Source organism: Oncorhynchus kisutch, linkage group LG18, assembly GCF_002021735.2.
Source record: "Oncorhynchus kisutch isolate 150728-3 linkage group LG18, Okis_V2, whole genome shotgun sequence".
NCBI classification, from domain to species: Eukaryota; Metazoa; Chordata; class Actinopteri; order Salmoniformes; family Salmonidae; genus Oncorhynchus; species Oncorhynchus kisutch.
The window spans coordinates 11,263,157-11,281,048 of record NC_034191.2 but is presented as its reverse complement, the minus strand read 5'-3'; the positions used below and the strand labels follow the sequence as shown (position 1 = coordinate 11,281,048).

The 17,892-nt window shown below is 47.7% G+C and overlaps 2 protein-coding genes across 4 annotated transcripts in view; one reads left to right on the top strand and one right to left on the bottom strand.

Moving 5' to 3' along the window:
- Positions 1-6,991, bottom strand: part of LOC109884319 (programmed cell death protein 10-like) — a 35,433-nt gene extending 28,442 nt beyond the window's left edge. For 2 of the 3 annotated variants that reach the window (XR_004203923.1, XM_020476295.2), the window contains exon 1: positions 6,833-6,991. The gene's annotated coding sequence lies outside the window, so the exon portion shown is untranslated. The remainder of the gene's footprint in view (positions 1-6,832) is intronic. The other variant, XR_004203924.1, reaches the window with a different exon arrangement.
- A 326-nt stretch (positions 6,992-7,317) lies between these two features.
- The window catches only part of LOC109909618 (neuroserpin-like), a 51,279-nt gene continuing 40,704 nt past the window's right edge, over positions 7,318-17,892 (top strand). Inside the window, 1 exon segment of the mRNA XM_031795387.1 lies at positions 7,318-7,423. The gene's annotated coding sequence lies outside the window, so the exon portion shown is untranslated.

Here is a 17,892-nt window from a genome sequence, read left to right as displayed (position 1 = left end):
ATTAGTGATCGAGTTAGAGAAATGAGCCAGTCTGGCGTTTCTAATTGCCTTGTTAGATATGCCAAGTTGCTCTCTCAGAATATCATAACGGACCTGCAACAGAATTTCTACACTTCCACCTTGCCTTTCTGCAATCTCTTTCATTGCATTAGTTTCCTCACTCATCCAAGGGCCTCTCGGTTTGGTTGTGGCCTTTTCATCTTCACTGCAGCTGTGCTATCAATGGTTTCCCTTAACTTGCTATTAAAAGTGATCAACTAAAATCATCACAAGAGGAAGGCAGAACAGGTGGATATATACACTTAAGAAAATCCTGTAGCAACTTCAGAGGTCAGATAGTGTTTCTTATTAATAATGCGTTCAGTATTACCCTGTTGCTACGGGCTACAAGGAAGTAAAACATCCACAGTGGTGATCAGATAAAGCAACATCCAACAATAGAAGATATGTCAATAGAAAGCCCCTTGGTAATAACCAGGTCCAGTAGAAAGCCCCTTGGTAATAACCAGGTCCGGTAGAAAGCCCCTTGCTAATAACCAGGTCCGGTAGAAAGCCCCTTGCTAATAACCAGGTCCGGTAGAAAGCCCCTTGCTAATAACCAGGTCCGGTAGAAAGCCCCTTGGTAATAACCAGGTCCGGTAGAAAGCCCCTTGGTAATAACCAGGTCCGGTAGAAAGCCCCTTGGTAATAACCAGGTCCGGTAGAAAGCCCCTTGGTAATAACCAGGTCCGGTAGAAAGCCCCTTGGTAGTAACCAGGTCCAGTAGAAAGCCCCTTGGTAGTAACCAGGTCCAGTAGAAAGCCCCTTGGTAGTAACCAGGTCCAGTAGAAAGCCCCTTGGTAGTAACCAGGTCCAGTAGAAAGCCCCTTGGTAATAACCAGGTCCAGAGTATGGCCGTGGTTATGGGTGGGCCCAGTAGAAAGCCCCTTGCTAATAACCAGGTCCGGTAGAAAGCCCCTTGGTAATAACCAGGTCCGGTAGAAAGCCCCTTGGTAATAACCAGGTCCGGTAGAAAGCCCCTTGGTAGTAACCAGGTCCAGTAGAAAGCCCCTTGGTAATAACCAGGTCCAGTAGAAAGCCCCTTGGTAGTAACCAGGTCCAGTAGAAAGCCCCTTGGTAGTAACCAGGTCCAGTAGAAAGCCCCTTGGTAGTAACCAGGTCCAGTAGAAAGCCCCTTGGTAATAACCAGGTCCAGAGTATGGCCGTGGTTATGGGTGGGCCCAGTAGAAAGCCCCTTGGTAATAACCAGGTCTAGTAGAAAGCCCCTTGGTAATAACCAGGTCCAGAGTATGGCCGTGGTTATGGGTGGGCCCAGTAGAAAGCCCATTGGTAATAACCAGGTCCAGAGTACCATGGTCATGTGTGGGCCCAGTAACATGTTGGATAAAGTCCATAGAATTCAAAAGATTCAGAAAAATCAATGGTCAGTCTCTTTTGTCAACATGAATATTAAAATCACCAAACACAATGATGACAGTTCTCAAGGACAATAGGTGAGAGAAATCAGTAAAGGAAGTGGGGCAGTGTTTTGTTGGGCTATACAGGGTTATGGTCAGCACTGGTGGGCCGAGGCTGATATTTAAACAGAATAGCATGATGATCAACAGACCCATAGGCACCAAATGAAATGTCCCTACAGCTGAGAGTATTGGTAAAAATAGAGGCTGTCCCTCCACCCTTTTCTCAGTATGAAAACCTGTATTCCAATGGGGGGGGGGGGGGCAGACTTCACTAAAATCGACACTGAAAACAGCCATTCTTCAGTGAGAAACATGCAATCAAATCTGCGATCAGTAATGAAGTCATTCACGAGAAAGGTTTTTACTAGTGATTTCTAACATTTAAAGTGCGTGTGGGCCACTCTGCCCCATGGGGCATCTGCCTAGAAGTAACCAATAGAATATCAACCAAATGCTTAACATTGCAATCATGTTTTCTGACCGTCTCCAATCTATCAGAATGGTAGGAGATGACAGGTTGGATAAACTCACTAGAAGGCAGAAATAAAGGAAGATAAATTAGGTTACTCACAAAATAATCATTTCTACAGTAGTTATGCTTTCCAAGTACTGTGTTGGTTACTCTGACAGGGAGGACTGCACCACCAGACCCTGTCTGTCAGTGAGAACTGCACCACCAGACCCTGTCTGTCAGTCTGAGAGGGAGAACTGCACCACCAGACCCTGTCTGTCAGTCTGAGAGGGAGAACTGCACCACCAGACCCTGTCTGTCAGTCTGACAGGGAGAACTGCACCACCAGACCCTGTCTGTCAGTCTGACAGGGAGAACTGCACCACCAGACCCTGTCTGTCAGTCTGAGAGGGAGAACTGCACCACCAGACCCTGTCTGTCAGTCTGACAGGGAGAACTGCACCACCAGACCCTGTCTGTCAGTCTGACAGGGAGAACTGCACCACCAGACCCTGTCTGTCAGTGAGAACTGCACCACCAGACCCTGTCGGTCAGTCTGACAGGGATAGCTGCACCACCAGACCCTGTCTGTCAGTCTGACAGTGAGAACTGCACCACCAGACCCTGTCTGTCAGTCTGACAGTGAGAACTGCACCACCAGACCCTGTCGGTCAGTCTGACAGTGAGAACCGCACCACCAGACCCTGTCGGTCAGTCTGAGAGGGAGAACTGCACCACCAGACCCTGTCTGTCAGTCTGAGAGTGAGAACTGCACCACCAGACCCTGTCTGTCAGTCTGAGAGGGAGAACTGCACCACCAGACCCTGTCTGTCAGTCTGACAGTGAGAACTGCACCACCAGACCCTGTGTCAGTCTGACAGTGAGAACTGTACCACCAGACCCTGTGTCAGTCTGACAGTGAGAACTGTACCACCAGACCCTGTGTCAGTCTGACAGTGAGAACTGCACCACCAGCCCTGTGTCAGTCTGACAGTGAGAACTGTACCACCAGACCCTGTCTGTCAGTCTGACAGTGAGAACTGCACCACCAGACCCTGTCTGTCAGTCTGAGAGTGAGAACTGCACCACCAGACCCTGTCTGTCAGTCTGACAGGGAGAACTGCACCACCAGACCCTGTGTCAGTCTGACAGTGAGAACTGCACAACCAGACCCTGTCTGTCAGTCTGACAGGGAGAACTGCACCACCAGACCGACCCTGTGTCAGTCCTACAGTGAGAACTGCACCACCAGACCCTGTCGGTCAGTCTGACAGTGAGAACTGTACCACCAGACCCTGTCTGTCAGTCTGACAGTGAGAACTGCACCACCAGACCCTGTCTGTCAGTCTGAGAGTGAGAACTGCACCACCAGACCCTGTCTGTCAGTCTCTAAAACATGTTTTCCTCCAGCAGCAAATGGCTGAGGAGCAGCAGGAGAAACCCCTCTCAGAACAGGCTCTGTATGCTGTGCACGTGTGATAGTTGTGTTGGATAAATAAGATATAATGGCTAACGAAAATACACACAGCCCAATTTAAATTCCACAAAAATATGAAAATGAACCTATAAATCGATAAGCATTTAAATAAAAGGTATTTCCATCAATGAATAAAAAGCATTATTTTGCTATGGGATTTTTCCTCCGGGTCATTTTGGCCGGCAACAGTTTCATTTATGACATTTCTTCATTTTTTGGGGACAAAAGACCAGAATTGCCAGTCAACGGAAATGCTGGTACCCCTGGTGCTACCGAGCAGGCAAGCTACGATTCTCTTTCCTCCTCTGACTGAAACATTCAGCAGCATTATGTACTGCATGACATCACCTTTGGCCGCTCCCGAGTGGCGCAGCGGTCTAAGTCGATGCATCTCAGTGCAAGAAGCATCACTACAGTCCCTGGTTTGAATCCGGGCTGTATCACATCCGGCTGTGATTGGGAGTCCCATAGGTGCTCTACATTTGGCACAGTGTAGGCCATTGTAAATAAGAATTTGATAGTAACTGACTTGCCTAGTTAAATAAAGTTTCAATTAAAAAAATATGAATAATAATAATTACCAGACAGCACTTCACTGTGTGGAAGCTCTATTTCTGTCTAGGCAGGCAGTGTCTTCAGAGGCCGTTGATAAAAACCATAGCTCTGAGCACTGCTCTCAGGTCAGCTTCATCCCCATGTATTCCATTGAGACCAGGATGGAGGCAGGGGAAACTGATCCTGGAGCAGAACACAGGGGCAACTTTTCGCTAGAGCAGTGCTGAGACTCCTTAGGCCATGTCCCAATAATCTCACCACAAGCTTGACACATCTCCTTCAAGGCCTCTGATTTGAAAGGACTTGATAGCAGCCTAAGGGCACTGAGACTAGAAACATTCCACCCAGCAGTGAAGAGTGGGGGACAATAGCGGAAAGGAAAAAGTATTGGACATGTTCTTTCTTATCTGATGCTATGCTTCTCTCCATTGCCTGTCATCTGGACAACGCTACTGTCGGCCACACGCTGATTAGCCGGGCTACTGGACCTGCAGAACATGACATCATCACTTTCAACGACCTCAGTTGTCTGACTGTTACGATACAAAAGACCAAGCTATACATCCACCCGAGACGTTAATTTAGGCAGTCGTGCATTATCACATTGTAAAATGAAGAGGTTTTATTTACAGGCCGTTAAAACCTCATTTAAAATGTCCACGAGAGTCATTTGTCACATAAAGCAAGGCGTATGGACGGCTGACTGGTCCGATAAGCTGCTGTGGAGAAATGTACAGCAGTTGCAAAACAACAACAGATGTCTCTAGCCATAACTCCCATCCACCAGTACCACCCCCGTGTACTGTAGCTACCCCATACAGCCTCCTCCTCCTTGATTAGGGTCTTGACTTGAGTAACGTTACACTCTGCCACAAATGAGCTAATTACATTTCCAACTACTCATGACATTTCATTATAGTGAGGTCACCGTTTGATGACAACTGCGGTGTAATCATTAGTCCCAAACACGAGAGTTTCTAACGGACAAATTCAGGTAACATTAAGGTCCCTGCTCGTTTCGATCGTTTAATTCAGCAGGGAGGTGTGCAACTACTACACATTATACCAATGTAGAAACTACATCACCTACATAGGTATTACCATATCCCTTTCAATTCACATTCCTTGCAGAAAGAACTATTTGCAAACCCTTTTAAAACATCCAGAAAGACAGTGGTCTTAGAAGGTTATGTATACTTTAAAACACATATATTATGAATGGATGTGGATGAAAGACTTCTGCCAGTGTTTTAAAGTCCCAGTTTCATAATCTTTTCTTTACCTTCAACTCTATATATCCAAGTGAGCCTATGAGGACCTTGGGGATCAGATTTACCATTAAACCCATTGATCAAACGTATGAGACAGACAGACACTGCTCAAAAGGAGGTGTTTGCGATATCTACACTCAGTTGCCACTTTATTAGGTTCACCATCCTATTCATGAAAATAAATTGCTCCTACATACACCAAGTCCCATGGTTTTGGCTTACTGGGGCAGCAGGGTAGCCTAGTGGTTAGAGCGTTGGACTAGTAACCGGAAGGTTGCAAGTTCAAACCCCCGAGCTGACAAGGTACAAATCTGTCGCTCTGCCCCTGAACAGGCAGTTAACCCACGTCATTGAAAATAAGAATTTGTTCTTAACTGACTTGCCTGGTAAAATTGACAAAAATTAAAACTAGACACTAAAGCATACAGAGAAGTATTCTGTTACTGTTTGTTTGAACTTTAGAATGTGCAAAATGACAGCACAGTCTGTGATGGTGTACAGAGTGTAACAAACTCCAACTGGACTTAAAATCTTGAACAGTCTTATCTCCTTTCCCAGGTTCATCAACAGTTCTGAATTCACGCTGCTCCATATGCATAGGGGGTTTGTACCTAATAAATTGACCACTGTTACCCAGGGTATAAAAAATGTGGCTATAAGTGTTGAACTGTTGAATCTATTACCTGAGGAAATGGTGCAATTCAGCTTGTCTGGGGATGACAAAAAAGGACTTGAAAATGATTGTAATGGGCCTCTTTTCTGTTATATTAGAGACATACAAATAAATGACTGTTGTGCCTTGTAGCTAGTTTAAAATGTGGAAGTGTTGCACTAAAAATGCAAATATTGATTTGGCATACAATTTAAGATTGTAAACATTGTACAACTACATAAACATTGTGTAACTTCATATAGAACAAATTTCACTTGACATTTTTTAAGTTATTGCAAATAAATACATATTTTCACTTTTTTTCTGCGACAATCACTGAATTGGATATTGATTTCTTCATCTTTAAAATGCAATATTTTAGAATTGATGTGTTTCTACCAAGTCAAAACTGGAACTTTTACTCAAAACAAAGATTGTAAAAGTGTGCTAGACATGTATAGAATAAAATATACTTAGTTTGATGTTTCTGTGACAAACGGTGAATTAGTTACTGATTTATACCGCTTTTAATGGTATTTGGCGAATGTCTGTTGAATATGTGAATATAATACTAAATTTACCTCGGTTAGGAGGTTAGGGGTCACCTGCCACTGGCAGTGCCAGAAACGTGGATAATTTAAGTTACACAACTAAGATTAGCTAACTAACGTTAGTTTATACAGTTACGTTGATTAGGACAATTATGGAAATGATTAGCTACAATCGACCAACACACAGTTAGCTATGATCACCAACAAGCTAGACATCCTCTAACAACGATGAGGGGAATTTCTCATGATCAGTTAGCTAGTTACTATATTCAGTTTGAATCATCTAGGTGCGGGAATACGCTAAATTACTAACTAGCCAAACAGGTACTGTAACGTTTACTATCTTAGCTAGCTAAACAAAAACGATTCGCTAACGTTAGTTGGTGAAATAGCAACGCCGCCTTTAGCTACATACCTGTTTACAGTAGACAGAAGTGGAAGATTGCTTATTTATAGCGAAGTAGGGCTCATTTTCCGTGGCTAGCTAGTCGTGTATTTTATTTTCTAATTCAAAGTTTTCTGCATGATCAAAACTGGCTAGCCAAAGGGGACGTGGTTTTCCGAGTAAACACCAATCAGCTGGCCACCAAACTGGTTGTCGGTTGTAGTTTTTATTGACATCCCCCATTATGGCAGTGGCAAAGGCACGGTAAACATAAGAACTACAACTCCCAAGTTGTTCAAGCACTCAAGGGGCGTTCTACACCAAGCAGCTAATGCGTGAACAGACTTATTTTGGAAAAAATAATAAAATACAAAAACTCAATCTCTCGTAGACAAACTCGATTCCGGACATATAAAAATGTAACAACAACAGCTACTGAAATAAAAAAGTGTGCATTGTGTTTCAGGAAGCGCAGTGAAGGACCAATCAGCGTGTGGAAAGGGCGGGACAAGAGCGAAAATATTTAGCTCCGCGAGCGACCTGCTGCGGCGGTGAAGAGAACCAGCGAGGCGACGCACGACACAGGACAGTATTTCTACATTACCTACCTGACACTGCTCGGTAAGGCACATTAACAATATTATAAAATACGTAGAAATATGTTCAATGTATTGTGTGTATATCAGTTATACATCAATGGTTTGATTGCGGCCATTGTCACGTTTAGATTTGCAGATTGGGTGATGTTATCATAGTTTATGTGATATGTTCATGTTTTCACATTATAGAGGTGCGGTTTATTGCCATGGCAAAGATGAAGTTACTAGGCGACCACAAGGAATAATTGATGTCACTTAGTGTTTTATGAGAATGTTGTCTGTACTGAGTCTAACAACCTAAAGATGCTGATCTGTCCACTAAAGGCAGTAGCATCATCGATAGCCAATGAGGGGATTGTTTTTCAGTTGAGGACACAGAGACACAATTACAATATTGTGGGTCTCTAATGTCCTTGAAATGGATTACGCCTAGTATTGACTTTAAATGAATCCTCTCAAGTAAATGTTATAATAAAAGGTTGAATTCCCACCTTGGCACAACACGCCCAGTCCCCGGGGCACAGACCTCAAGGCCAGGATTGTTTTTGGAAAACACAGCTAACTTCCTGCATTTCAACACATTTTTTGTATATATATATATATATATATATTTTGTATTAATAATTATATTCTACACATTTTGCCAAGATGCCGAGATAAAATGTTGCAGTTTAAAGCCAATTTCCTGCTATTCTACACATTTTTCCATAACACATTTTGAATGACAATGATAATGCAAATTATCAAGAGGAACCTGTTACTTAAAAATTATATTTAAAAAAAGAGCAAATCAGTTAGTTCACTAAACCTATACCACCTCCACCAAACCCAAAGGAAATGTAATTGTATTATTCTCTTCTATGAAACAAAAGAAGCACACAACCATATGTTGTTATTAATCCTAGGATTTATTGTTTGTTAATCTGTGTCGATGAGCCGGGTTATTAACGGTTACCCGGGTTATTAAAGGTTACCCGGGTTATTAAAGGTTACCCGGGTTATTCAAGGTTACCTGGGTTATTAAAGGTTACCTGGGTTATTAAAGGTTACCTGGGTTATTAACGGTTACCCGGGTTATTAACGGTTACCTGGGTTATTAACGGTTACCCGGGTTATTAAAGGGTACCCGGGTTATTAAAGGTTACCTGGGTTATTAAAGGTTACCTGGGTTATTAAAGGTTACCTGGGTTATTAAAGGTTACCTGGGTTATTAAAGGTTACCTGGGTTATTAACGGTTACCTGGGTTATTAACGGTTACCTGGGTTATTCACGGTTACCCGGGTTACTAATGGTTACCTGGGTTATTAACGGTTACCTGGGTTATTAACGGTTACCTGGGATATTAACGGTTACCTGGGTTATTAACGGTTACCTGGGTTATTAACGGTTACCTGGGTTATTAATGGTTACCTGGGTTATTAACGGTTACCTGGGTTATTAACGGTTACCTGGGTTATTCACGGTTACCCGGGTTACTAATGGTTACCTGGGTTATTAACGGTTACCTGGGTTATTAACGGTTACCTGGGATATTAACGGTTACCTGGGTTATTAGCGGTTACCTGGGTTATTAACGGTTACCTGGGTTATTAATGGTTACCTGGGTTATTCATGGTTGCCTGGGTTATTAACGGTTATTAAAGGTTACCTGGGTTATTAACGGTTACCTGGGTTATTAACAGTTACCTGGGTTATTAACGGTTACCTGGGTTATTAAAGGTTACCTGGGTTATTACCGGTTACATAGGTTATTAACGGTTACATGGGTTATTAAAGGTTACCTGGGTTATTGAAAGTTATCCGGGTTATTAAAGGTTACCCGGGTTATTACCGGTTACATGGGTTATTACATGGTACCCGGGTTATTAATGGTTACCCGGGTTATTAACGGTTACCTGGGTTATTAACGGTTACATGGGTTATTAACGGTTACATGGGTTATTAAAGGTTACCTGGGTTATTGAAGGTTACCCGGGTTATTAAAGGTTACCTGGGTTATTACCGGTTACCTGGGTTATTGAAGGTTCAACCCAAGGGAAATGCATGAATAAATCAAGCATTGCCACGAGAGAGACCACTCCAGAAGGTCCCGGCAGGTACAAACGTCTGGAACAACATTTATGGAACAACAGCATCTCTGAGTCCACTGGTAGGAATACATCAGGGCTGCAGTTGTATGTTAATGCACTGGAAGGGAGATTGAGGATGTGATTTGGATACATAGGGGCAGATATACTCAGTAGTGGCTGCCATATTGGAATACACACACACACAGAGGGAGTCGAACAGCAGTTTGTCCTTTACAATCCACAAGTGATTTGTTTATCGTCTCAGAGAGAGAAAGGGGGGGGATGAGATATGTGAGCGAGAGAATGTCCCTTGTAGCTCAGTTGGTAGAGCACGGCGTTTGTAACTCCTGGGCTGCTGGTTCGATTCCCGAGGGGGACCTGTATGAAGAAAAAGTATGAAAATTGTATGGACTCAATACTGTAAATCGCTCTGGATAAGAGCCTCTGCTAAATGAATGACATGTAGAAAGGGGAAGATGAGAGAGTCTGCCATTGACTAAGAGATAGGGACAAAGATAAGAGAGAGAATAGATGAATATTGATGGAGTCAATACAGAGGGGAGATGATGGACTGTTGTTGATGTTTAAGACTCCACCACATAAAGTACCCCTGGATGTTACAATGTCACAAGTACAGTAACCATATCATAGACATTCAACTGTAATGATGTGGTAGATTTCACCATACATCCCAACACACCCATATGCAATACTGTAACTATAGATATTCTCCCACACAGCCTTTATCTAGTCCACAGCCCTGTGTCATTGGTAGTGATCTCCTGGTGGCTGGCTCTGCTCTCTGGGGTGGGTGGGCTGCTGATAGAGACAGATCCTCATCACCTCTCTCTCTCTCCCTCACACCTACAGTACATACCCAACACACACATATTAAATGCAAGGGACGTCAGTGATAGAGACAGCTCTTGTCCATTATGATCAGAACATTGCACATCTTACTTTGTGCGTGTCTGTGTTTCTCTCTCTTTCCATCCCTCTATACGTCTCTATCCCTTCCTCTTTTAAAACCGTTCTCTCTCTGCTTCATGTCCTCTCCTCCTGTCCTCTCCTCCTCCTGTCCTCCTCTTCCTGTCCTTCTCCTGTCCTCTCCTCCTGTCCTCCTCCTGTCCTCTCCTCCTCCTGTCCTCTCCTCCTGTCCTCCTCCTGTCCTCTCCTCCTCCTGTCCTCTCCTCCTGTCCTCTCCTCCTCCTGTCCTCCTCCTGTCCTCCTCCTCCTGTCCTCCTCCTGTCCTCTCCTCCTGTCCTCCTCCTGTCCTCTCCTCCTCCTGTCCTCCTCCTGTCCTCCTCCTCCTGTCCTTCTCCTGTCCTCTCCTCCTCCTGTCCTCTCCTCCTCCTGTCCTCCTCCTGTCCTCCTCCTCCTGTCCTTCTCCTGTCCTCTCCTCATCCTGTCCTCCTCCTGTCCTCTCCTCCTTCTGTCCTCTCTCCTCCTGTCCTCCTCCTCTCCTGTCCTCTCCTCCTGTCCTCCTCCTCTCCTGTCCTCTCCTCCTGTCCTCCTCCTCTCCTGTCCTCTCCTCCTCCTGTCCTCTCCTCCTCCTGTCCTCTCCTCCTCCTGTCCTCTCCTCCTGTCCTCTCCTCCTCCTGTCCTCTCCTCCTGTCCTCTCCTCCTCCTGTCCTCTCCTCCTGTCCTCTCATCCTCCTGTCCTCTACTCCTGTCCTCTCCTCCTCCTCCTGTCCTCTCCTCCTCCTGTCTTCCTCCTGTCCTCTCCTCCTCCTGTCCTCTCCTCCTGTCCTCTCCCCCTCCTGTCCTCCTCCTGTCCTCTCCTCCTCCTGTCCTCCTCCTCTCCCACAGACGGTCGTTTTTGTAATCTTTCCTTTCCTCTATCCTCTTTAGTCTCTTCAGTACATTTAGTCTCTTTAGTACATTTAGTCTCTTTAGTACATTTAGTCTCTTTAGTACATTTAGTCTCTAGTACATTTAGTCTCTAGTACATTTAGTCTCTAGTACATTTAGTCTTTAGTACATTTAGACTCTTTAGTACATTTTATACTCTTCAGTACATTTAGTCTCTAGTACATTTTAGTCTCTAGTACATTTTAGTCTCTAGTACATTTTAGTCTCTAGTACATTTTAGTCTCTTCAGTACATTTTAGTCTCTAGAACATTTTAGTCTCTAGTACATTTTAGTCTCTTCAGTACATTTTAGTCTCTAGAACATTTTAGTCTCTAGTACATTTTAGTCTTCAGTACATTTTAGTCTCTTCAGTACATTTAGTCTCTAGTACATTTTAGTCTCTAGTACATTTTAGTCTCTTCAGTACATTTTTGTCTCTTCAGTACCTTTAGTCTCTTCAGTACATTTAGTCTCTAGTACACTTAGTCTCTAGTACATTTAGTCTCTAGTACATTTTAGTCTCTTCAGTACATTTTAGTATCTTTAGTCTCTAGTACATTTTAGTCTCTTCAGTACATTTCAGTCTCTTTAGTCACTAGTACATTTAGTCTCTTCAGTACATTTTAGTCTCTTTAGTCTATAGTACATTTAGTCTCTTCAGTACATTTAGTCTGTTTAGTACATTTAGTCTCTTCAGTACATTTAGTCTCTAGTACATTTAGTCTCTAGTACATTTTAGTATCTTCAGTACATTTAGTCTCTTCAGTACATTTAGTCTCTAGTACATTTAGTCTCTAGTACATTTTAGTCTCTTCAGTACATTTTAGTCTCTTCAGTACATTTTAGTCTCTAGTACATTTTAGTCTCTTCAGTACATTTTAGTCTCTAGTACATTTTAGTCTCTTGTACATTTAGTCTCTTCAGTACATTTTAGTCTCTTCAGTACATTTTAGTCTCTTTTGTCTTCAGTACATTTAGTCTCTTGTACATTTAGTCTCTTCAGTACATTTTAGTCTCTTCAGTACATTTAGTCTCTTTTGTCTTCAGTACATTTAGTCTCTTTTGTCTTCAGTACATTTAGTCTCTTGTACATTTAGTCTCTTCAGTACATTTTAGTCTCTTCAGTACATTTAGTCTCTTTTGTATTCAGTACATTTAGTCTCTTTTGTCTTCAGTACATTTAGTCTCTTGTACATTTAGTCTCTTCAGTACATTTTAGTCTCTTCAGTACATTTAGTCTCTTTTGTCTTCAGTACATTTAGTCTCTTTTGTCTTCAGTACATTTAGTCTCTTGTACATTTAGTCTCTTCAGTACATTTTAGTCTCTTCAGTACATTTAGTCTCTTTTGTCTTCAGTACATTTAGTCTGTTTAGTATTTAGTACATTTTAAAATGGCCTCCAGTCATTAACTTCACTCACGGACCTTAAATAGAAACTGATCCAATTACAGCTTAAATCTCTGAAGTGGGCTCCCTGTGTGTGTGTGTGTGTGTGTGTGTGTGTGTGTGTGTGTGTGTGTGTGTGTGTGTGTGTGTGTGTGTGTGGAAAGGGGTCAAGCGTTGCGGCGGTGCTGTTTTGCTGTGTAAGGGGTGTGTGGTAACTTTGGCTCCACGTCAGCCCTTCTTTCCCTGTTTGGAGGGTAGCTGTAGTTAACGTGCATCCTGCTGTCTCTCTCTCTCTCTCTCTCTCTCTCTCCATCCTCTCCTCTCTCTGTATTCCTCTCTCTCTCTCTCTTTCTCTCTCTCTCTCTCTCTCTCTCTCTCTGTCTCTCTTTCTCTCTCTGTCTATCTCTCTTTCTCTCTCTCTCTCCATCCTCTCCTCTCTCTGTATTCCTCTCTCTCTCTCTCTCTCTCTCTCTCTCTCTCTCTCTCTCTCTCTCTCTCTCTCTCTGTCTATCTCTCTGTCTATCTCTCTTCTCTCTCTCTCTCTCTCTCTCTCTCTCTCTCTCTCTCTCTCTGTCTGTCTGTCCCTCTCTCTGTCTCTGTCTCTGTCTGTCTGTCTCTCTCTCTCTCTCTCTCTCTCGTCCTCCATCTGAGTGCCAACTCTTTCTGAAGACCCACAATATCTCTCACTCTATCTCTCTCCCTGCAATGTCTCTCCCAACCCTCTCTCTTCTTCTCTCTGTCTCTCTCTCTCTCTCTGTCTCTCTCTGTCTGTTAACAGGGCTTAATAAGTGGTTGACCTCAGTTGACCCCTGTGGTATGGTGCGCTATGGGATTTATGACACTTGATTCAATTTACAAACAAGCGGGAGAGCCACCTGGGAATGATTCTAGCAGGCTGCAGCAGCAATAGGTTATTACGTGCTATTCATTTCCTGTTTTCCCTACAGCAGAGGTACCCAAACTGGGAGACCAACTCAGTCCGGTTTTAAACTTACTCTTGAAAGTTGAAATTTGTAGAATTCACAAGGTGCCATTTTGAAATTGGGTAGTGTGTCATCAGTACCTCTTGTCATGTTAGTAATTACGTACCTTAGAGAGATCAACTAGCCATGTCAGCTAACGCTTTTTTAAATTTGGCGGTTTTTAGCCCATAGATATTGTTGTCATTTTTTTTGCCACTCAAATATCACATGGATACATATTAGACATGGCAAAATGTATAGAATTTTGAGAATGTTCCCCAATGCTGGAATGAGGGCCCAAGCGAAAACCTTTGGGATGCCCTGCCCTACAGTATACCAGGCAGATGGTTTTTACATGAAAGGATAGAGAGACTGTTTGTTGTTGGTTGTTCTTAACGCAGGTCTTTCAGAGCTTGGGATGAGCTGAGATCAGGGATTGTCCTGTTGTCAAGTCAGATTTTAGCTTTGAGTCCCTGTCTGTCTGCCTGTCCGTCCGTCTGTCTGTGTGTTTGTTTCTGTCTGTGTGAAGGGATATGAGAGGGAAGGGCAGCACCGGAGGCAGGATTTGGGTGGTTGTTTTAGACTGTTAGGCTGGTCTGAGATTAACTGAGTATGATTTTGGCTAGGGACAACGGCATGACAGGGTAGGGGGAGAGAAGGCTGGGGGACACGGCATGACAGGGTAGGGAGAGAGAAGGCTGGGGACACGGCGTGACAGGGTAGGGGGGGGGAGAAGGCTGGGGGACACGGCATGACAGGGTAGGGGGAGAGAAGAGTGGGGACACGGCATGACAGGGTAGGGGAGGAGAAGGCTGGGGGACACGGTGTGACAGGGTAGGGGAGAGAAGGCTGGGGGACACGGCGTGGCAGGGTAGGGGGAGAGAAGGCTGGGGGACACGGCGTGACAGGGTAGGGGGAGAGAAGGCTGGGGGACACGGCATGACAGGGTAGGGGGAGAGAAGGCTGGGGACACTGCATGACAGGGTAGGGGGAGAGAAGGCTGGTGGACACGGCGTGACAGGGTAGGGAGGGAGAAGGCTGGGGGACACGGCGTGACAGGGTAGGGGGAGAGAAGGCTGGTGGACACGGCGTGACAGGGTAGGGGGGGAGAAGGCTGGGGGACACGGCATGACAGGGTAGCGGGGGGAGAAGGCTGGGGGACACGGCATGACAGGGTAGGGGGAGAGAAGGCTGGGGGACACGGCGTGACAGGGTAGGGGAGAGAAGGCTGGGGGACACGGCATGACAGGGTAGGGGGAGAGAAGGCTGGGGGACACGGCGTGACAGGGTAGGGGGGGAGAAGGCTGGAGGACACGGCGTGACAGGGTAGGGGGAGCGAAGGCTGGGGGACACGGCGTGACAGGGTAGGGGGAGAGAAGGCTGGGGGACACGGCGTGACAGGGTAGGGGAGAGAAGGCTGGAGACACGGCATGACAGGGTAGGGGGAGAGAAGGCTGGGGACACGGCATGACAGGGTAGGGAAGAGAAGGCTGGTGGACACGGCGTGACAGGGTAGGGGGGGGAAGGCTGGAGACACTGCATGACAGGGTAGGGGGAGAGAAGGCTGGAGACACGGCATGACAGGGTAGGGGGAGAGAAGGCTGGGGGACACGGCGTGAACAGGGTAGGGGGAGAGAAGGCTGGGGACACGGCGTGACAGGGTAGGGGGAGAGAAAGGCTGGGGACCACGGCGTGACAGGGTAGGGGGAGAGAAGGCTGGGGGACACGGTGTGACAGGGTAGGGGGAGAGAAGGCTGGGGACACGGCGTGACAGGGTAGGGGAGAGAAGGCTGGGGACACGGCGTGACAGGGTAGGGGGAGAGAAGGCTGGGGACACGGCGTGACAGGGTAGGGGGAGAGAAGGCTGGGGGACACGGCGTGACAGGGTAGGGAGAGAGAAGGCTGGGGACACGGCGTGACAGGGTAGGGGGAGAGAAGGCTGGGGACACGGCGTGACAGGGTAGGGGAAGAGAAGGCTGGGGACACGGCGTGACAGGGTAGGGGGAGAGAAGGCTGGTGGACACGGCGTGACAGGGTAGGGGAGAGAAGGCTGGGGGAGAGAAGGCTGGGGGACACGGCGTGACAGGGTAGGGGAAGAGAAGGCTGGGGGACACGGCGTGACAGGGTAGGGGGAGAGAAGGCTGGGGGACACGGCGTGACAGGGTAGGGGGAGAGAAGGCTGGAGGACACGGCGTGACAGGGTAGGGGGAGAGAAGGCTGGGGGACACGGCGTGACAGGGTAGGGGGAGAGAAGGCTGGAGGACACGGCATGACAGGGTAGGGGGAGAGAAGGCTGGGGGACACGGCGTGACAGGGTAGGGGGAGAGAAGGCTGGAGGACACGGCGTGACAGGGTAGGGGGAGAGAAGGCTGGGGGACACGGCGTGACAGGGTAGGGGGGGAGAAGGCTGGGGGACACGGCGTGACAGGGTAGGGGGAGAGAAGGCTGGCGACACGGCGTGACAGGGTAGGGGGAGAGAAGGCTGGGGACACGGCGTGACAGGGTAGGGGGAGAGAAGGCTGGGGACACGGCGTGACAGGGTAGGGGGAGAGAAGGCTGGTGGACACGGCGTGACAGGGTAGGGGGAGAGAGAAGGCTGGGGGACACGGCGTGACAGGGTAGGGGGAGAGAAGGCTGGGAAACACGGCGTGACAGGGTAGGGGGAGGGAAGGCTGGGGACACGGCGTGACAGGGTAGGGGAGAGAAGGCTGGGGGACACGGCGTGACAGGGTAGGGGGGAGAGAAGGCTGGGGGACACGGCGTGACAGGGTAGGGGGAGAGAAGGCTGGGGGACACGGCGTTGACAGGGTAGGGGGAGAGAAGGCTGGTGGACACGGCGTGACAGGGTAGGGGGAGAGAAGGCTGGGGGACACGGCGTGACAGGGTAGGGGGAGAGAAGGCTGGGGGACACGGCGTGACAGGGTAGGGGGAGAGAAGGCTGGGGGACACGGCGTGACAGGGTAGGGGGAGAGAAGGCTGGGGGACACGGCGTGACAGGGTAGGGGGAGAGAAGGCTGGGGGAACACGGCGTGACAGGGTAGGGGGAGAGAAGGCTGGTGGCCACGGCGTGACAGGGTAGGGGGAGAGAAGGCTGGGGGACACGGCGTGACAGGGTAGGGGGAGAGAAGGCTGGGGGACACGGCGTGACAGGGTAGGGGGAGAGAAGGCTGGGGACACGGCGTGACAGGGTAGGGGGAGAGAAGGCTGGAGGACACGGCGTGACAGGGTAGGGGGAGAGAAGGCTGGGGGACACGGCGTGACAGGGTAGGGGGAGAGAAGGCTGGAGGACACGGCGTGACAGGGTAGGGGGAGAGAAGGCTGGAGGACACGGCGTGACAGGGTAGGGGGAGAGAAGGCTGGAGGACACGGCGTGACAGGGTAGGGGGAGAGAAGGCTGGAGGACATGGCGTGACAGGGTAGGGGGAGAGAAGGCTGGGGGACACGGCGTGACAGGGTAGGGGGAGAGAAGGCTGGGGACACGGCGTGACAGGGTAGGGGGAGAGAAGGCTGGTGGCCACGGCGTGACAGGGTAGGGGGAGAGAAGGCTGGGGGACACGGCGTGACAGGGTAGGGGGAGAGAAGGCTGGGGGACACGGCGTGACAGGGTAGGGGGAGAGAAGGATGTTTTGTTCTTGTTCTGTATCAGTGGGCCAAGCTGCTGTCAGGTACCTCTTCATCATTGTTCAATACAGGGGAGTTGGGGGTATCAGAGGAATGGAGGGAGGGAGAGAGGAATGGAGGGAGGTAGGAATGGAGGGAGGAGGGAGGAATGGAGGGAGGGAGGGAGGGAGGAATGGAGGGAGGGAGGGAGGGAAGGAGGTAGGGAGGGAGGGAGGAATGGAGGGAGGAGGAGGGAGGGAGGGAGGGAGGAGGGAAGGGAGGAGGGAGGGAGGGAGGGAGGGAGGGAGGGAGGGAGGGANTTCTTAACGCAGGTCTTTCAGAGCTTGGGATGAGCTGAGATCAGGGATTGTCCTGTTGTCAAGTCAGATTTTAGCTTTGAGTCCCTGTCTGTCTGCCTGTCCGTCCCGTCTGTCTGTTGTGTTGGTTCTGTCTGTGTGAAGGGATATGAGAGGGAAGGGCAGCACCGGAGGCAGGATTTGGGTGGTTGTTTTTAGACTGTTAGGCTGGTCTGAGATTAACTGAGTCTGATTTTGGCTAGGACACGGCATGACAGGGTAGGGGAGAGGAAGCTGGGGGACACGGCACATGACAGGGGTAGGG